Here is a 13,452-nt window from a genome sequence, read left to right as displayed (position 1 = left end):
TGAAGAAGGACTTTGGCTGGAAACATCGACTATTGATTCATTTCCATGGATGCTGCGTGGACAGCTGAGTTCCTCCAGCATTTTGTCTGTTTCTTTATATATAGGTACTTATCGATACCAATCTATTTGCCAGTGAATTAGAGATGAGGCAGGACTTACAGCAAGCCATTACACAAAACACTTAAGTATTTGGGGAACATATCCCAGTCATGTCAGCAGTACAGGCCTTCAGCACAAATGACAGAGCAAATACTCAATAAGTAACATGCTTCCCAGGATCTCATGACCTAACTAAAAAGACTTTGAATACATGCCCTACTGTTGTTAAATCCCACTCAACAAAATGAAAAACAATCCATTTCCTCTTTTCCAAATTTGTGGAAACTTCATTCATGAAGCATTGTACATTGTTCAGAGCCACTGCAATATTCCCAGAATTTGATATTAAAAACTAAAAGCAAGACTGAAGACAGGATTAGACCATGGCTCTGAACAAATAAACAGGATTCAAATCTCAACTTGCAAACTGTGAAAGTTAATTTCAGTTAATCATTTAGAAATCTAAAACATAAAATCAGTGAAATAATGCCATGATCAGAGACTTGCAACAAAATGCACTCTGGGTTTATCATGCAAGCTGTTCTGTTAGGGCAATATACTTAAGCAAATTGAGTTGGTTAACAGATTTAAAACAAAACCCCAGTGCTGAAATATTAAGGTCCTTCCCAGGTCAATAAATTAAGGCTTGTCAGATAGTGTAGGAATCTGTGCCTATCCCCAACTCTTCACAATTTTGATCATCAACTTGCCTGGAGATGGAACAAAACCAAGCAGGAATGCAAATTTTGATGAGAATGCAAAGGCTTTTCAAGGCAATATAGATAAACTAAGTGAATGAGCTACAACGTGGCAGGTGGAGCATAACATAGAAAAGCTTGAGATTATCCATTTAGCAAAAAAAACAAATGCTGACTTTTTAAAACAGCAAGAGAGATTCGGAATTGCCAACAGACAAAGGCACCTTCTACACAAGTTACTGAAAGCTAATACATATTTGCATTAGGCAGTTAGGAAGACATGGCCACTGCAAACAGTGGAGGTGTTTTACTAGTCACGTAGCTGGTGAGACTAGATATGGAGAGTTCTGCACAATTTTGCTCTCTTTTCCCCAAAAGAAAATTTATATGTCCTGAGATATCTTTCACTTTACTTAATACATGGGAGGAAACCATTTGGCCCACTGACTCTACGCTGGTTCTCAAAAGTGCACCATAACCTATTATCCTCCATTCATACCATTGGGAAAGATAATACTAAAATAGATTATCCCCTTATCTTTCAAATGTCCATTAAATCCCCTAATTCTTAAACTACTCAACTAGACTATTCTGCTTGGTAGTCTCCAACATGTTGGCATTATCATCAATTTCTCTAACTTCTCGTAACCACTCTTCTCTGCCCCACCCCCACTTAGTTCTCTCTTATCCCACCATCCCATCACCCTTTCACTTTCCCCTCCCCCACCCTCTCGATCTCCCACAACCCACACATTCCTCCCTCCGGTTCTCAACTCGCTCCATTTATTCCATGTTCTACTGTCCCCTCCTTTTGAGATTCTCTCTTCGTCAGCCCTTTGTCACTTCCACCTCTCATCTTCCAGTTTCCAACACCATTCCCACTCCCACCTGCCTGTCACTGCCCCTCTCATCTTCCAGTTTCCAACACCATTCCCACTCCCACCTGCCTGTCACTGCCCCTCTCATCTTCCAGTTTCCAACACCATTCCCACTCCCACCTGCCTGTCACTGCCCCTCTCATCTGAGCCTGCTCATCACCTGCCAGCTCTTGCTCCACCCTTCCCCCATCCTTTTATGCTGGCCATCTCCACTCTCTCCTTTACCCAGAACTGCTTGCTTCTACCTCTTACCCAAGATCCACAAACCTGACTCTCCAGATAGGCCCAATGTCTCTGCCTGCTCCTGATTCCTGAACTCATATCCTCATACCTAAACTGCATTCTACCCCCGCCCCCCAACCTGGTTCAGTTTCTTCCCACCTATATCAACAACACTTCATGTTCTCAATCTCCTCAGAAACTTTCAATTCCCTTCCCTTGAACACCACATTTTCACCATGGATGTCCAAACACTATATACTTCTATTCCCCCATCAAGGACACCTTAAAGCTCTCCCTTTCCTTCCCCTCTTCCACCACCCTCCTCTGTCCAGCAGAACTGGTCCTCATCCGCAACTATTTCTGTCTGCTCTTCCCACTTTCTCCAAGCTCAAGGGTAGCCATGGGCAGTCACACGGGTCCCAGCTTAGCCTGCCTCTTCATTGGCTCTGCAGAACAGTCCATGTTCCAAGTCTTCCCTGGTAATGTTCCCAAACTCTTCCCTACTTCATTAATGACTAAAATGGTGCTGCATCATATACCCATGCAGAGCTCATCAATTTCATCAACTTTGCCTCAAACTTCCAAGCTGCCCTTTAATTCACTTGGTCCATTTCTAATACCTCCTTCCCCTTTCTCGATCTCCCTGCCTCCGTCTCTGGAGGCAAACTGTCGACTAACATTTTGTAAACATACCAATTCCCGAAGTTACTTTACCTCTTTCCACCCTGTCTCCTATAAGAATGGAGTTTCCCTTCCTCCACCCTCACCCACATTTCCTCCATGTCCTGACATCTGCACTCACCCCATCTTCCTGCTGCCTTAACAGAGGCAGAGTTCCTTTTGTCCTTCCCTAAAACCCCATGAGCCTCCATATCCAACACATCATCCTCCACAACTTCCACCATCTCCAAAGGGATCCTACCACCAAACGTATGTTTACTTCCCCCACTCTCACTGCTTCCACAGGAATCACTCCCACTGTGATTCCCTTGTCAATTCATCCCTCCTGGCACTTACCCCTGCAAGCAGCAAAAGTGCTACACCTGCAAATCTGCTATTGTGCCTGGTGTTCCCAATGCAGCCTCCTCTACATTGGTAAGACCTGTCAAAAATTAGGGGACCACTTCATGAGCACCTCTACACCATCCACCAAAAGCTGAGCTTACTGGTGGTCAAGCACTTCCATTCCCATTCTGACATGTTGGTTCTTGGCTTCCTCTTGTGTCACGATAAGGTCACTCTCAAGGTGGAGGAACAACACCTTATATTTCATCTGGGTAGCCTCCAACCTGATGACATGAATATCGATTTCCTCTTCGAGTAAAAAAAATTCCCTCCCCCTCCACTTTTCTTCTATTCCCCATTCAGGCTTCTTCCCTCTTCTCACCCACCTATAAACTCACCACGGATCCCCCTCCTCCTTCCCTTTCTCCTATGGTCCACTCTATTCTCCTATTCTTAACTCTCCAACCCTTTATCTTTCCTGCCCACCTGGCTTCAGCTATCACCTCCTTGCTATACTCTTTTCCCTCTCACCAACTTTTTATTCTAGCACCTTCCCCCAACTTTTCTTGTCCTGAAGACCTCAACTCAATATGTTAAATGTTCACTTATTTCCATAGATGCTACCTGACTTGCTGAGTTCCTCCAGCATTATGTGTGTTGTCTTTTGCTTTGGATGTCCAGCATCTGCAGACTTTCTCAGCTTTATACTTCTCTTTCCAGTCCTAATTGAGGGCTTTCAACCCAAAATGGTAACTGTCCATTTCCCTCTATAGACACTGCTGTGTTCTTCAACTGCACTATTGATACTTTATAATAGCCACAATCAAATATTATCTTAGAAATATAGATAGAAACAGGAATTCACATTCAAAAAAAATTACAATTATCAATCCACATTTTGTTGACAACCTTGTACAATGATTTTGACAATTAAAGATTAGCACAAACACTACTTCCAAAGGGTCCAGATTAATTTTACTCCAAAAAGCCATTTCAAAAGAGGCTCAACTGGTCTTCCCTCAACATGAAAGATAGCAAGAGTTCATTGACTCCCAGTCAGCAACAGAGCTCAAGTTCGTTTAGTCTACCTTTCAGCTCAAGAATTCAAGGTCATCTGACAAAGTATAGTCTTTAAAGACTTCAAGTAATTGAGTATAAACCAAAACCATAAACATCTGGTTGGGAAGATTCAACACTTCAGCAAGCAATAGTTTTACCCATTAAATTGGAGGTGGTTTAATAAGTAGGATTACAGACAAGAACAAAATCTACACACCTCCCTGGGACTAACCAAAATCTGAGTGACAAATAATCAATACAAAGCTTACATATGGATAATTGGTTAGTGCACACAAATTGGTTAGTGCTCCAAGAAAAAAAGTTATTTGCAGTTCTGGTTAGTTTTGATATCACAGTACAACACTAGAGCCAGAACAAACAGCCTTTTGATCCTGGAGTGAGAAAAAAGGAAGAGATGCATTGGTCCACGACAGAAGAGGCAGCTCCACTCCCACCTCTGTCAAAGACAACATACACTAGAACAGTGTGGTCTGACCTTAATGGCTGACTTCCTGCAGATATCCATCCATCTTCACTCTGACCTTGATTGCACAAGTTCTCTACAATTCTGATTCCATTACATAATTTCCCTGACATACCCATTGCTCTAACACAACCATGCTGTCAAACCAAACCCGACATTCATCTTGCTCTGCCACTCAGCCTCAGGGCTCCACTCTGCCCAACCATTCTGCTATGCCAGCCACGTAAACCTCATCCATCAGTCCCTAACCCTATCACCCATACTCACCGTCCACACTCTTTGACTGACATCCTCTCCAACAGAGACCCATCTCCACCTCAGCTGCTGGAAACACAGCGACCACCAGCATCGCAGCTTTCCCCAACCCCACTGCTTACTCTGATGCCAATGGTGCTGGCATGCCAACACCCCCCCCCCCCCCCACTTCCTGGCCACAACCATCACCACACTTGCCAAACCTAATCCACCAACTTTACCTGGTTCTAGCCCTAGTTTCATCCTGATCCATCCCCATCACCCCTCACAACCCATTCCAACTGAGCCCCATCACCCCCTATCAAACTCTAGATCCCATGCCCTCCCTCACACCCCACCCAGACACACATCCATGTGCAATCAACCATACCAAACCTCTCCAACCCTGTGTACCCTCCACTGCCCCCAGACGCCATCACCCATTCTCCCCAAACCCACTCTCCAATCCATCACAAATCCTGTTCCGTTCTCCCAGCCAATCCTCCCATTCAGTCCCTCACACCACACTCCATCCTCCCAAACCAGACATGAGTCCCCGCCCCACAACCGAGTCATCTCATCCCCCTTCTCACCCGACTCCTCTTATCCCTCCATCTTCTTCTCCTCACAGTATGCTACTCCCACCCATCCCCTCCCCAGTCTCCCCATTACCCCACCACACTTCCTAACCCCCTTCACCAACACCTATCAGCCCATCTCCAACTCTCCCAATCTCTCCTTCCAAATTAACCCATTCCACTGCCACTCAAACCTCGCCATTCCCTCCTACCTACCTACATCCTCGCACCTCCAACTCCGATTCAAACGGTCGCGCGCAGAGTTAATAAGTTAGCGCACTCCGTCACTAGTTAGTCTCAGTAGTTGCGGGTTCACCTGTTGTCCACTCGCTCTTGCTATAGGCAGGTCCTCTGGGAATCCGGGGCCGGGCCTGCCGTAACTGGGCTGCTGGCGGTGGTGACTGCTCGCTGCTCCCCTGTCCGCTGGCTCTGGCCACCGACCGCCGGCCGCTCCTCACTCGCACTCTACTCGCTCAGCGACAACCACCATCGTGCCGCTGGGCACGCTGGGAATTTGCGCGCTCCTGTGCGCGGAACAGGCCGGCGAGGGCGCACCCGCCACCTGACGTCACTGGACTGGAGCCCGGCTGGGACGGAATTTTGAATCTGGTCATTCAAGGGCTGGTTAAAATATTGTCGCGGCGGGAGTTTCAGCGAAGAGTAATTAGAATAAAATACAATTTTACCTGAGGAATTAGTGAATCTAAAAGCCATGATGGAATGCTGGAGCAGATTCGACGGACCAGATAGCCCAACTCTGTTCCTGTGTCTTGTCATTTATGGTGCTTTTAAAGGACAATTAAACAGGTACATGGATTGGAAAGATTAGGAGTTTATAGGTCTAACGGTGACAAATTGGACTAGTTTGAATGAGGCTGCTTGTTGGCATTGACCAGTTGGGCTGAAAGGTCTTTTTCCCATGTGTATAACTTAATCACTGAACAATGCTTGCAGTGTGGTAAGAAACCTAATGATTGAAAAAAAACAAAAGTTCAGCAAAGGAAGGAGAAAGTAAAATATGCAAACTATGCAAGTTATTAAGAGGAAGAAACAATAGCAGATTGTAAAAAGGAAAAGGTTAAAAGTGGAGGTGGCTGGGGTTTAAATTGCAGAGACTTTGGAATTAGTTATGAAAAACTCTTTATTGCTTTATTATAGAGTGGCACAGTAGCACGCAGAGAGCATACACTTTACAACGCCAGCTGTGAGATCAGAGTTCAATTCTTGTTGCCAATGCTAAGTTTGTCCATTCTCTCTGCGACCGTCTGGGCTTCCTTCAGGTGCTCTGGTTTCCTCACACATTTCAAAGACATACAGGATAGGATTAGTAAATTGTGGGCAAGCTATGTTGGCACCAGAAGCATGCTGACACTTGCAGGCTGTCCTGGCACATCTTGGGCTCTGTTAGCTGCCGATGTAAACTGCGCATTTCACAATATATTTAGATGCACACATGGCAAATAAAGCTAATCTTTAATCTATTTTTAATTTTTATTATTGTCACAAGTACCAAGGTGCATGTTTTGCATGCAATCCAGACCGGTTTTGCCAAACGTCTACACTCCATCTGCCAGAAATAGCAGGATCTCCCAGTTCAGTTCTACTTCCCATTCCCATTCCAACATGTCAGTCCATGGCCTCTTCGACTGCCGCAATGGGGCCACACTCAGGTTGGTGGAGCAACACCTTGTATTCCTTCTGGGTAGCCTCTAACCTGATGGCATGAACGTCGATTTCTCAAATTTCTGGTAATTGCCCCCCTTCACCATTCCCATTCCTGTTTCCCTCTCTCACATCATCTCCTTGCATTCCCTTCACCTCCCTCTGGTGCTCCTCCCCTTCCCTTTCTTCCATGGTCTTCTACGCTCTCCTATCAGATTCTCTCTTCTTCGGCCCTTTATCTCTTTCACCAATCAGTGTCCCAGCTCTTTACTTCACCCTCCCCCTCTCCCAGTTTTACCAATCACCTACCACCTTACAGTTCTTCCTCCCCTCCCCCACCTTTTGCTCCAGCCTCATCTTTTTTCCTAGTCCTGATGAAGTGTCTTGGCCCGAAACGTCAACTGTTTACTCTTTTCCATAAATGCTGTCTGGCCTGCTGAGTTCCTCCAGCATTTTGTGTGTGTTGCCTGGATTTCCAGCATCTGCATGTTTTCCATCTTTATGCTAAAAATAGTTACATCAAAGTGGTAGTAAAGGAAAACAATTGAGAACAAAGTGTTACAGTTAGACAATTAAGTTGCAAGGACCTCAATGAAATATAGATTAAGGGTTCATCCTTTAGTGTAAGAGAGGTCTGTTGAAGAATCTGATAACGTGGAATAGAAGCTATACTTGACCTGGGGGTGGGGTATGCTCTCAGGCTCCTGTATATCCTGCCTGAGAAGAGAGGGGAAAAGAGAGAACGACTGGGGGTGGGTGTGGTCTTTGATTATGCTGGCTGCTTTCCTGAGACAGTGGAAAATGTAGAGAGAGTTAATGAAGGAGAGAGTGGTTTCTGTGACAGTGCTGTATTCACAACTTTCTGTAATCTCTTGTGGTCTGGAACAGTGCAGTTGCCATATCAAGCTGTGATGTATCTACATAGGATTCTTTCTATGGTGCATCCATAAAAAGAGAAATAAGTCATCAGGGATATGCCAAACTTTCTTAGACTTGTGTAGAAGTAGAGACATTGGTGTGCTTCCTTTGGTCATACCTGAACCAGGAAAAGTTGCTGATGATATTTACACCTTGGAACTTGAAGCTCTCAACCATCTCCACATCTACACCATTGATACAGATTGGAGCATTTATTGCACCGCACTTACTGAAATCATTAATGTTGTTATCTTGACACTATACCACTAGTGTCTCATCTATGACATTTCTGGTGTTGTCTTGATCTCAGATAGCAATGAAGAGTGAGATAGGTTGGCTGGTTGAGTAATGTCACAACAATGCTACACCCAGCATTGTTGTAGACTAAGGAATTTATTGTAGACATCACGAAGAAGAAGTCGGATGAACACACAGCAGTTCTTATTGAGGGGTTTGCAGTGGAAAGGGTGAGCCACTCCAAGTTCTTGACAGTCAGTATCTCAGAGGATTTATCCTGAGCCCCATATATTGATGCAGTCATGAAGAAGGCACACCAGTGGCTTTACTTCGTTAGGAGTTCGAGGATATTTGCTACGTCACCAGAGCCTAGCAAATTACTACAGATGTGGCTTCACCACATCTTAGGGAGGCTTCATTGCACAACAGGCTGCAGAGGGCTGTAGGCTCGGTCAGCTCCATCATGGGCATAAGCCTCTCCACCCTCATCTTCAAAAGGCAGTACCTCAACAAGGTGGCATCTGTCATTAAGGACACTCACCACTCCATGCCCTTTTAGAGCAAAGATCAGGCCCTTCAGCCCATGACCCTTTGACCTATTCTAAGATCAATCTAACCTTTCCTTCCAATCATAGCCCTCCATTTTTCTATTGTCCATGTGCATATCTAAGAGTTTCTTAACTATCCCTAATGTATCTGACTCTACTACCATCCTTGGCAGGGTGTTCCATGCACCCGCCACTCTGTGCAAAAAACTTATCCTTGAAATCCTGATATATTTTCCTTCAATCACCTTAAAATTATGCTCCCTTGTATTAGTCATTATTGCCCAGAGAAAGTCTCTTGCTATCCATTCGATCTCTGCCTCTTATCATCTTGTACACCTCTATGAAGTAAGCTTTCATCCTTCTTCACTCCAAAGAAAAAAACCCTAGCTCAGTATAAGACAGCTCCTCTAGTCCAGGCAGCATGCTTGTAAGTATTCTCTGCAGCCCCCCCCCCCCCAAGGCTTCCAAGTCCTTCGTATAATGAGGCAACTAGAACTGACTGTAACGTTATCTCTCGAATTCAATTCCCCAATTAATGAAGGCCAACATACCACATTCCTTCTTAACAATCCTATGAAATTGCAGAACAACTTTGAGGAATCTATGGACACAGACCCCAAGGTCCCTCCATCTCTCTGCACTTTTAAGAATCCTACCATTTACCCTGTATTCTGCCTTCAAATTCAACCTTCCAAAGTGAATAACTTCACATTTTTCCAGGTTGAACTCCGTCTGTCGCTTCTTAGCCCAGCTCTACATCCTGTCAATGTCCCCCTCCACTCTATCCACAAATCTATCAACCTTCATCTCATTTGCAAACTTACTAACCCACCCTTCCACTTCCTCATCCAAACCACTTGTTAAAAATCACAAAGAGCAGGGGTCCTAGAACAGATCTGCCAATTCTGTACCCACACAGCCAAGCTGGATCCCATGCTTCCCTGACTTTCAATGGGGACACTTATCAAATACCTTACTAAAATCCATATAGACCACATCTATTGCTCAATCTTTCTCAATATGCTTTGTTTTCTTCACCAAAGAATTCAATTAGGCTCTTGGGGCACGATCTGCCCCTCACAAACCCATGCTGACTATCCCTAATCAGACAAGGCTTCTCCATTGCTTGTAGATCCTGTCTGTAAGAATCCTCTCCTATAATTTGATCACAAGTGAAGTGAAGACTCACTGGTCTCTAATTCCCAGGATTATCCCTACTCCCTTTCTAGAACAAAGGAATAATATTTGCCATCTTTGTATCATCTGGTACTATGCCTGTGGTCAGTAAGGATGAAAAGATCGTTACCAAAGGCACAACAATCTCTTCCCTCACTTCCTGTAGTAATCCAGGGTGTAAATTGTCTGGCCACAGGTACTTATCAATCATAATGTTTTTCAAAAGTTCTGGCACATTTTCTTTCTTAACATGTGTCATCATCATCAAATGCTTGTATGCCTAGCATTTAGGTCGGCATCTGAACATGTATAGTGGAGAGTATAATGACTGGTTTCATCACAGCCTGGTATGGAAACATCAATACCCTTAAACAGAAAATCCAACAACACTAGTGGATACTGCCCAATCACGGGTAAAACCCCGCCCATCACTGAGCACATCTACATGAAATGCTGGTGCAGGAAAGCAGTATCCATCATTAGGTACCCTTCCCCCACCACATGCTCTCTTCTCACTGCTGTCATCAGGAAGAAGCTAGAAGAGCTTCAGGACTCACACCACCAGGTTCATTAATAACCAGGCCACACCACCAGGTTCATGTGGAGTTCAATCTGGATAAGTGTGAGGAGATGCATTTTGGAAGGACAAACCAGAAGGCTGAGTACAGGGTTGGTTGGTTACTTGGGAGTGTGGATGAACAGAGGGACTTTGGGGTTCAAATCCATGCATCCGTCAAGGTCGCTGCACAGGTTGATAGGGTAGTTAAGAAAACCTATGGAATGCTAGGCTTCATTAACAGGGGGATTGAGTTTAAGAGTAGAGAGGTCATGTTGCAACTCTACAAATCTCTGATGAGACCACACTTAGAGTATTGTGTTCAGTTCCGGTCACCTCATTATAGGAAGGATGTGGAAGCTATGGAGAGGGTGCAGAAGAAATTTACCAGGATGTTGCCTGGACTGGAAAACAAGTCTCATGAGGCAAGGTTAGCAGAGCTGGGACTTTTCTCTTTGAAGCATAGAAGAATGAGAGGGGACTTGATAGAGGTCTACAATATTATGAGAAGCATAGATAGGGTGGATAGTCAGTACCTGTTTCCCAGCGCACAAATAGCAAACACCAGAGAGCATATGTACAAAGTTAAGGGAGAGAAGTTTAGGGGAGACATCAGGGGTAAGTTTTTTACACAGAGGGTTGTGGGTGCCTGGAATGACTTGCCAGAGATGGTGATGGAGGCTAAAATATTAGACAGACGGACATACTTTATTGATCCCGAGGGAAATTGGGTTTCGTTACAACCAAGAATAGTGTAGAAATATAGCAAAATAAAACCATAAATAATTAAATAATAATAAGTAGTTATTCCAAGTGGAAATAAGTCCAGGACCAGCCTATTGGCTCAGGTGTCTGACACTCCGAGGGAGGAGTTGTAAAGTTTGATGGCCACAGGCAGGAATGACTTCCTATGACGCTCAGTGTTGCATCTCGGTGGAATAAGTCTCTGGCTGAATGTACTCCTGTGCCTAACCAGTACATTATGGAGTGGATGGGAGACATTGTCCAAGATGGCATGCAACTTGGACAGCATCCTCTTTTCAGACACCACCCTCAGAGAGTCCAGTACCACCCCCACAACATCACTGGCCTTACGAATGAGTTTGTTGATTCTGTTGGTGTCTACTACCCTCAGCCTGCTGCCCCAGCACACAACAGCAAACATGATGGCACTGGCCACCACAGAGTATTTAAGAGCCTCTTGGAATGGCACATGGATGAAAGAAAAATAGAGGGTTACGGAGTAGTGTAGGTTTAGTACTTCTTTTAAGGAATATATGGGTCGACATAACATCAAGGGCTGAAGGGCCTGTACTGTGCTGTAGTATTCTAGTGTCTTCTAATGTCTAATTATTACCCTCAACCATCAGGCTCTTGAACCATAGGGAATAATTTCAAATGCCCCATCATTGAAATGTTCCACGATCTATGGACTCACTTTCAAGGACTCTTCATCTCATGTTCTCGATACTAATCGCCTTATTTATTTATTTATTTATTATTATTATTGATTCTTTCCTTTTGTATTTGCACAGTTTGTTGTCTTTTACTCACTGATTGAACACCCAAGTTGGTGCAGCCTTTCATTGATTCTGTTATGGTTATTATTCTTTTATTGATTACGCCTGTAAGAAAATGAATCTCAGCATTGCATATGGTGACATATATGTACGTTGATGATAACTTTGTACTTCAATCAACATGTTCAAGAATATCAGCCTGTTTTATGACATTCTCACATCATCAAGGTCCCTCTCACTGATGGAATATGAAGCAAAGTATTCATTAAAGACCTCCTCTAGCTCTTCATACTTATCAGCGGGAGTATAGCTTTGGGGAGTGATAGGAGCAGGCAGTATGTGAAAATATTTCATTGGAGGAGGATGAACTATAATGCTAATAGGTAGGAATCTAATAGCTCCTCTGACTCCAGGCACATGTTCCTCTTCTATCTCTGACAGGTCCTGTCCTCACTCTGGCCATCCTCCTGTTCTTCCCATAAGTGTAGAACACCAGAAGTTGTCCTTGATCCTACTCCTCAAGGACTTCTCATGTCCCCTTCTGGCTCTCCTAAATTCATTCTTTAGCTCCTTCCTGGGTACCCTGTAACTGATTCTTGCTTCCTAAACAAAAAGTTAGCTTCTTTCTTGTTCTTGACTAGGTGTTCTGCATCTTGCCAACCATGATTCATTCACCCTACCATTGTTTCCCTGCCTCAATGAATCAAACTGTCCAGAACCTCCAGTGCTCCTTCAACAACTTCCACATTTCCCACATTGTGCATCTTATTCACTTACTTTCAGCCCACTGGTGTTCAGGGCAGCAATGAAGGTCCTCCATCTCCGGCAGTGCTCAGGGCTTCCTTCATCATGTCAGTAGCTTCCTCTCAGTTTTCACTACTTTTAGACCCACAAGTCCCGTGTGGAGACTCAGGAATGTCATCACTCTCCGATGCAGAAGGATGCATCTCTCAGATGCTCTCATTGCTGTTTCTGAAGCATTATCAGTCAGGGTTGTTAGCTCAGAGCTGAACCCCCAAACCTGGGGAGCCAGTGGACAATTCTTAGTCTGGCCTCTTACCCATTGGCCTCTTTGGCATGGGTGACCCTACCTGCAGCCAAAGCATAATGGCCTAGCTCCAGCCAACTATAATGGGTCATTGAGGCACGCAAGCCTCCAAACCCTACAACAAGACTGTGGTCCTCATGGAGGCTGGGTACATCAGTTCCCAGTTTATTATTCACACTCCCACCATCAAATCTTGCCATACCACCTGCTCCACTTCTTCCCCAAGGTCATAATGTCATTGTCTCTGATATGCTCTCCCCACTAAGAGATCTGACATCTGACCTGGTTAATTTCCTCATACTAAATACAATATGGCCTCTCCAGTCTGTCTACATATTGAGTCAGGAGTCCTTCCTAGACACACCTAACAAATTCACCCCTATCCAAACCATTTGCACTAAGGAGTCATTAATCAATATTAGGGAGTTGAAGTTACCAACTTCTCACTACTACCATCAGGGAAGAGGTACAAGTGCCTGAAGAGGTGCCTCAATGTTTTAGGAACAGCTTCTTCCCCTTTACCATCAGAT

At 44.5% G+C, this 13,452-nt stretch overlaps 1 protein-coding gene across 4 annotated transcripts in view; it reads right to left on the bottom strand.

The window, feature by feature from the left end:
- tjap1 (tight junction associated protein 1 (peripheral)) overlaps window positions 1-5,781 on the bottom strand; it is a 172,661-nt gene extending 166,880 nt beyond the window's left edge. For 2 of the 4 annotated variants that reach the window (XM_059982620.1, XM_059982619.1), the window contains exon 1: window positions 5,574-5,781. The gene's annotated coding sequence lies outside the window, so the exon portion shown is untranslated. The remainder of the gene's footprint in view (window positions 1-5,573) is intronic. The other 2 variants (XM_059982618.1, XM_059982622.1) reach the window with 1 other exon arrangement.
- Between the last annotated feature and the right edge of the window lie 7,671 nt (window positions 5,782-13,452).

This window comes from Hypanus sabinus, chromosome 10, assembly GCF_030144855.1.
Source record: "Hypanus sabinus isolate sHypSab1 chromosome 10, sHypSab1.hap1, whole genome shotgun sequence".
Taxonomy (NCBI): Eukaryota; Metazoa; Chordata; class Chondrichthyes; order Myliobatiformes; family Dasyatidae; genus Hypanus; species Hypanus sabinus.
This window is presented reverse-complemented; position numbering and strand designations above follow the sequence as displayed.